Consider the following 6,000-nt stretch of genomic DNA (forward strand, 5'->3'; position numbering starts at 1 on the left):
TGCAAAGAAGCTAAGAGTCATGATGAAACACTACAGGAGCTATTAACTAGAATAACCAGTTTAGAGAGAAACATAAATAACCTGATGTAGCTGAAAAACACAACACGAGAACTTTACAATGCAGCCACAGTACCAATAGCCAAAGTGACCAAGCAGAACAAAAAAATTCAGAGCCTGAAGACTCTCTTGCTGAAATAAGACAGGCAGACAAGATTAGAGGAAAACAAAAGAAAAGGAACAAACAACACCTCCACGAACTAGGAAATTATGGTAAAAAGACTGAACCTACAAATGATTGAGGTACCTGAAAGAGCTGGAGAGAACAGAACCAAGTTGAAAAACATCAGGATATCCAGGAGAACTTCCCCAATCTAACAAGACAGGCCAACATTCAAATTCAGGAAATCTAAAGAACTCCAGTAAGATACTCGATGAGAAGATCAACCCCAAGCACATAATCATCAGATTCTCCAAGGTCAAACTGAAGGAAAAAATGTTAAGGGCAGCCAGAGAGAAAGGTCAGGTCACCTACAAAGGGAAGACCATCAGAATAACAGTGAACATTTCAGCAGAAACTCTATAAGCCAGAAAATATTGGAAGTGAATATTCAACATTCTTAAAGAAAAGAATTTCCAATCCAGAATTTCATATCTGGCCAAACTAAGCTTCATAAATGAAGGAGAATTAAAACCCTTTTCAGACAAGCAAATGCTGAGGGATTTTATCACCACCAGGCCTGCCTTGCAAGAGCTCCTGAGGGAAGCACTAAATATGGAAAGGAAAATCCATTACAAGCCACTTCAAAAACACACTAAAATACAAAGATCAATGACACTATGAAGGAACTACATCAACAAGTCTGCAAAATAACCAGCTAGTATCATGATGACAGAATCAAATTAACACATAACAATATTAACCTTAAATGTAAATGGCCTTAAAATGCCCCAATTAAAAGACACAAAATGACAAGCTGGATAAAGAGTCAAGACCCTTCTCACATGCAAAGACACACATAGGCTCAAAATAAAGGGATGGGGGAATATTTAGCAAGCAAATGGAAAGCAGAATAAAAGCAGGCATTGTAATCCTAGTTTCTGACAAAACAGACTTTAAACCAACAAAGACCACCCAAGACAAAGAAGGGCATTAAATAATGATAGAGGAATCAATTCAACAAGAAGAGCTAACTATCCTAAATATATATGCACACAGATTCATAAAACAAGTTCTTAGAGGCCTACACAGAGGCTTAGATTCCCACAGAATAATAATGGGAGACTTTAACACCCCACTGTCAATATTAGGTCATTGAGACAGAAAATTAACAAGTGATATGATTTGGCTCTGTCCCCACCCAAATCTCACCTGGAATTTTAATAATCCCATGTGTGAAGGGCAGGTCCAGGTAGAGATAATGGAATCAGTGAGGTGGTTTTCCCCATACAGTTCTCATGGTAGTGAATAAATCTCATGGGATCTGATGGTTTCATATAGGGGAGTTCCCCTGCACAAGCTCTCAAGCCTGCTAAAATGTAAGACATGCCTTTGCTTCTCCTTTGCCTTCCACCATGACTGTGAGGCCTCCACAGCCATGTGAAACTGTGAGTCCATTAAACCTCTTTCCTTTTTAAATTACCCAGTCTTGGGCATGTCTTTATTAGTAGTGTGAGAACAGTCTAATACAACAAGGATGTGAACAAGGACTTGAACTCAGCTCTGGATCAAGTAAACCTGATAGATACCTACAGAATTATTCACCTCAAATCAAAGAATATACATTCTTCTTGGTGCCACATAGCACTTACTCTAAAATCAATCACATAATTGGGAGTAAAATACTCTTTGGCAAATGCAAAAGAACTGAAATCATAACAAACAGTCTCTCACATCAAAGCACAGTCAAATTAGAACTCAAGATTAAGAAACTCACTCAAAACCACACAACTCATGGAAATTGAACAAGCAGCTCCTGAATAACTCTTGGGTAAATAATGAAACTAAGGCAAAAATCAAGAAGTTCTTTGAAACCAATGAGAACAAAGAGACAATATACTAGAACCTCTGGGATGCAGCTACACCAGTGTTAAGAGGGAAATTTATAGCACTAAATGCCCACATTAAAAAGCTAGGAAGATCTCAAATCAACACCCTAACATCACAACTAAAAGAACTAGAGAACCAAGAGCAAACAAACCCCAAAGCTAGAAGACAGGAAATAACCAAGATCAGAATGGAACTTAAAGAGATAGAGATAGAAAAAATCTTCAAAAATCAATAAATCCAGGAGCTGTTTTCTGGGAAAAAAAAAAAAAAAAAGAATGACAGCTAGCTAGACTTATGAAGAAGAAAAAAGAATCAAATAGACACAATAAAAAATGATAAAGGGGATATTACCACTGACCCCACAGAAATACAATCATCAGAGAATAATATAAACACTTTTATTCAAATAAAGTAGAAAATCTAGAAGAAATAGATAAATTCCTGAACACATACACCTTACTGAGATTAAACTGGGAAGAAGTTAAATCCCTGCTTAGACCAATAATAAGTTCTGAAATTGAAGTAATAGTAAATAACCCCCCAAAAGCCCAGGACCAGACGGTTTTACAGCTTAATTCTACCAGAGGTACAAAGAGAAGCTGGTACCATTGATACCATTTCTTCTGAAAATATTCGAAACAATTGAAAAAGAGGGACTTCTCCCTAACTCATTTTATGAGGCCAGCATCATCCTGATACCAAAACCTGGCAGAGATACAACAACAACAAAAAGATTTCAAGCCGGTATTTCTGATGAATATCAATGCAAAAATCCTCAGTAACATACAGGCAAACCAAATCCAGCGGCACAACAAAAAGCATATTCAACAAGAACAAACCAGCTTCATCCCCAGGATGCAATACTGGTTCAACATATGCAAATCAATAAATGTAATCCATCACGTAAACAAAACCCATGACAAAAACCACATGATCATCTCAATAGATGCAGAAAAGGCCTTCAATAAAATTGAACATCCCCTCATGTTAAAAACTCTCAATAGACTAGGTATTGATGGAACATACCTTAAAATAATCAGAGCCATTTATGACAAACCCACAGCCAATATCATACTGAATGAGCAAAAGCTGGAAGCATTCCCCTGGAAAACCTTCGCAAGACAGGGATGCCCTCTCTCACCACGCTTATTGAACATAGTATTGGAAGATCTGGCCAGGGCAATCAGGCAAGAGAAAGAAATAAAGCACATTCAAATAGGAAGAGAAAAAGGCAAACTGTCTGTTTGCAGATGACATGATCCTATATTTAGAAAACCCCATCCTCTAAGCACAAAAGCTTCTTAAGCTGATAAGCAACTTTAGGAAAGTCTTAGGATACAAAATGAATGTGCAATAATTACAAGCATTTCTATACGCCAGCAACAGGCAAGCAGAGAGCCAAATCATGAATGAACTCACCTTCACAATTTCTACAAAGAGAATAAAATACCTAGGAATACAGCTAACAAGGGAAGTGAAAGACCTCTTCAAGGAGAACTACAAATCACTGCTCAAGGAAATAAGAGAGGACACAAACAAATGGGAAAAACATTCCATACTAACGGATAGGAAGAATCAATGTCATGAAAATGGCCATACTGCCCCAAATAATTTATAGATTCAACGTGATTTCCATTAAACTACCATTGACATTCTTCACAGAATTAGAAAAAGTACTTTAAAATTTATATGGAACCAAAAGAGCCTGTATAACCAAGACAATCCTAAGCAAAAAGAACAAAGCTGGAGGCATCATGCTACCCAACTTCGAACTGTACTACAAGGCTACAGTCACTAAAACAGCATGGTCCTGGTACAAAAAAGGACACACAGACCAATGGAGGAGAATAGAGATCACAGAAATGAGACCACACGTCTAAAAACATCTGATCTTCAACAAACCTGACAAAAACAAGCAATGGGGAAAAGATTCTCTATTTAACAAATGGTGCTGGAAAAACTGGCTAACCATATGCAGAAAATTGAAACTGAACCCCTTCTTTACACCTTAAACAAAAATAAACAAAGATAGATTAAAGACTTAAATGTAAAACCCTAAACTATGAAGATCCTAGAAGAAAATCTAGGCAATACTATTCAGGACATAGGCATGGGCAAAGATTTCATGATGAAAATATCAAAAGCAAGCAACAAATGCAAAAATTGACAAATGGGATCTAATTAAACTAAGGAGCTTCTGCACAGCAAAAGAAATTATTATCAGAGTGAACAGGCAACCTGCAGAATGGAAGAAAGTTTTTGCAATATATCCATCTGAGAAAGGTCTAATATCCAGAATCTATAAGGAACTTAAAGAAATTTACAAGAAAAAAATAAACAACCCTATCAAAAACTGAGCAAAGAATATGAACAAGCCACTTCTCAAAAGAAGACTTTTATTTAGCCAACAAACATATGAAAAAAAGCTCAACATCACTGATCCTTAGAGAAATGCAAATCAAAACCACAATGAGATATCATCTCTTGTCAGTCACAATGGTGATTTTTTTTCAAGATTCTGAAAACTTTTAATGTACATATAGCAATTTGTACATTATAGCAAAAATTGCATTATTCAAGAATAAGTTACTTGTACAGTACATAAACAATACATAAAAATTTGCAAAATACCTTCTGCCTATAATCACACAAGATGAATCCACTTTTTGTGTTATCACAATGTACTGTATATTCTAACCAAACACTGGATGTCAGATGTGTCCTTAATATACTCTCAAGTTCCTCTAGCTTGTGGGAGATATTAGAGCTAATACTTTTGCAATAAAGGACTTAGTCCTGAATAGAAAGCATGAAAGAATCTCAGGCAACCCTCAAGGAAAGGTCCAAGGCCCTGATTTTAGGTTAAGAAACTGTTATGCAAAAATAGTGTTCTCTGGCCCAAGATTTTAATGGCTGCTATTCCTTTCTCCTATGGTCCAGAAGTGATCAAAGGCAGATTTATACCATATAAAGCCATATGGATTGCTGGTCTAATATTCAAAGCAGGTTAATTGACTTAGTTCTTTGGTGCTGGTGACTGTTAGTTTGTTCAATAAAGTCAGATGAAGGAAGTGACAGTGTTGGGAGCTGTCAAGCTGTACTTTTGGGGTCTGTAATTAAAGCTAACTGGAGGGATTGTAGTATCTACTTTCCAATCTGGCGTTTGGAGCCATGGCTCTTGATGGAAGTTGCTGGCTGGGCCTGGTAGGGACCGGAAGGAGATTGGTGGGGTGTGCTGTGCCTGTGGTGGCCTTTTCTTTGTGCTGGAGCAGGCCCAGCTGATGAAGGGGTGTGCAGCAGTGTGGGGCCTGCACCCTACTGGCTGCAGCTAGAATAATGATTATTAAAAAGTCAAGAAACAACAGATGCTGGCAAGGCTGTGGAGAAATAGAAACACTTTTACACTTTTGTTGGGAATGTGAATTAGTTCAACCGTTGTGGAAGACAGTGTGATGATTCCTCAAAGACCTAGAACCAGAAATGCCATTTGACCCAGCAATCCCGTTACTGGGTATATACCCAAAGGAATATAAATAATTCTATTATAAGCATACATACACATGTATGTTCACTGCAGCAATATTTACAATAACCAAGACATAGAATCAGCCCAAATGTCCATCAGTGATAGACTGGATAAAGAAAATGTGGTACATATACAACATGGAATACTATTCAGCCATAAAAAAGAATGAGATCATGTCCTTTGCAGGGACATGGATGGAGCTGGAAGTCATTATCCTTAGCAAGCTAACACAGAAACAGAAAACCAAATACGGCATCTTCTCACTTATAAGTTGGAGCTGAACAATAAGAACACATAGACACAGGGAGGAGAACACCACCCACTGGGGCCTGTCATGGGGGTGGCGGTGGGGGAGAAAGAGCATCAGGATAAAGAGCTAATGCATGCAGGCCTTAATGCCTAGGTGGTGGGCTGGCAGGTGCAGTAG

The sequence above is a fragment of the Macaca thibetana genome, chromosome X (genome assembly GCF_024542745.1).
Source record: "Macaca thibetana thibetana isolate TM-01 chromosome X, ASM2454274v1, whole genome shotgun sequence".
In the NCBI taxonomy this organism is placed as follows: domain Eukaryota; kingdom Metazoa; phylum Chordata; class Mammalia; order Primates; family Cercopithecidae; genus Macaca; species Macaca thibetana.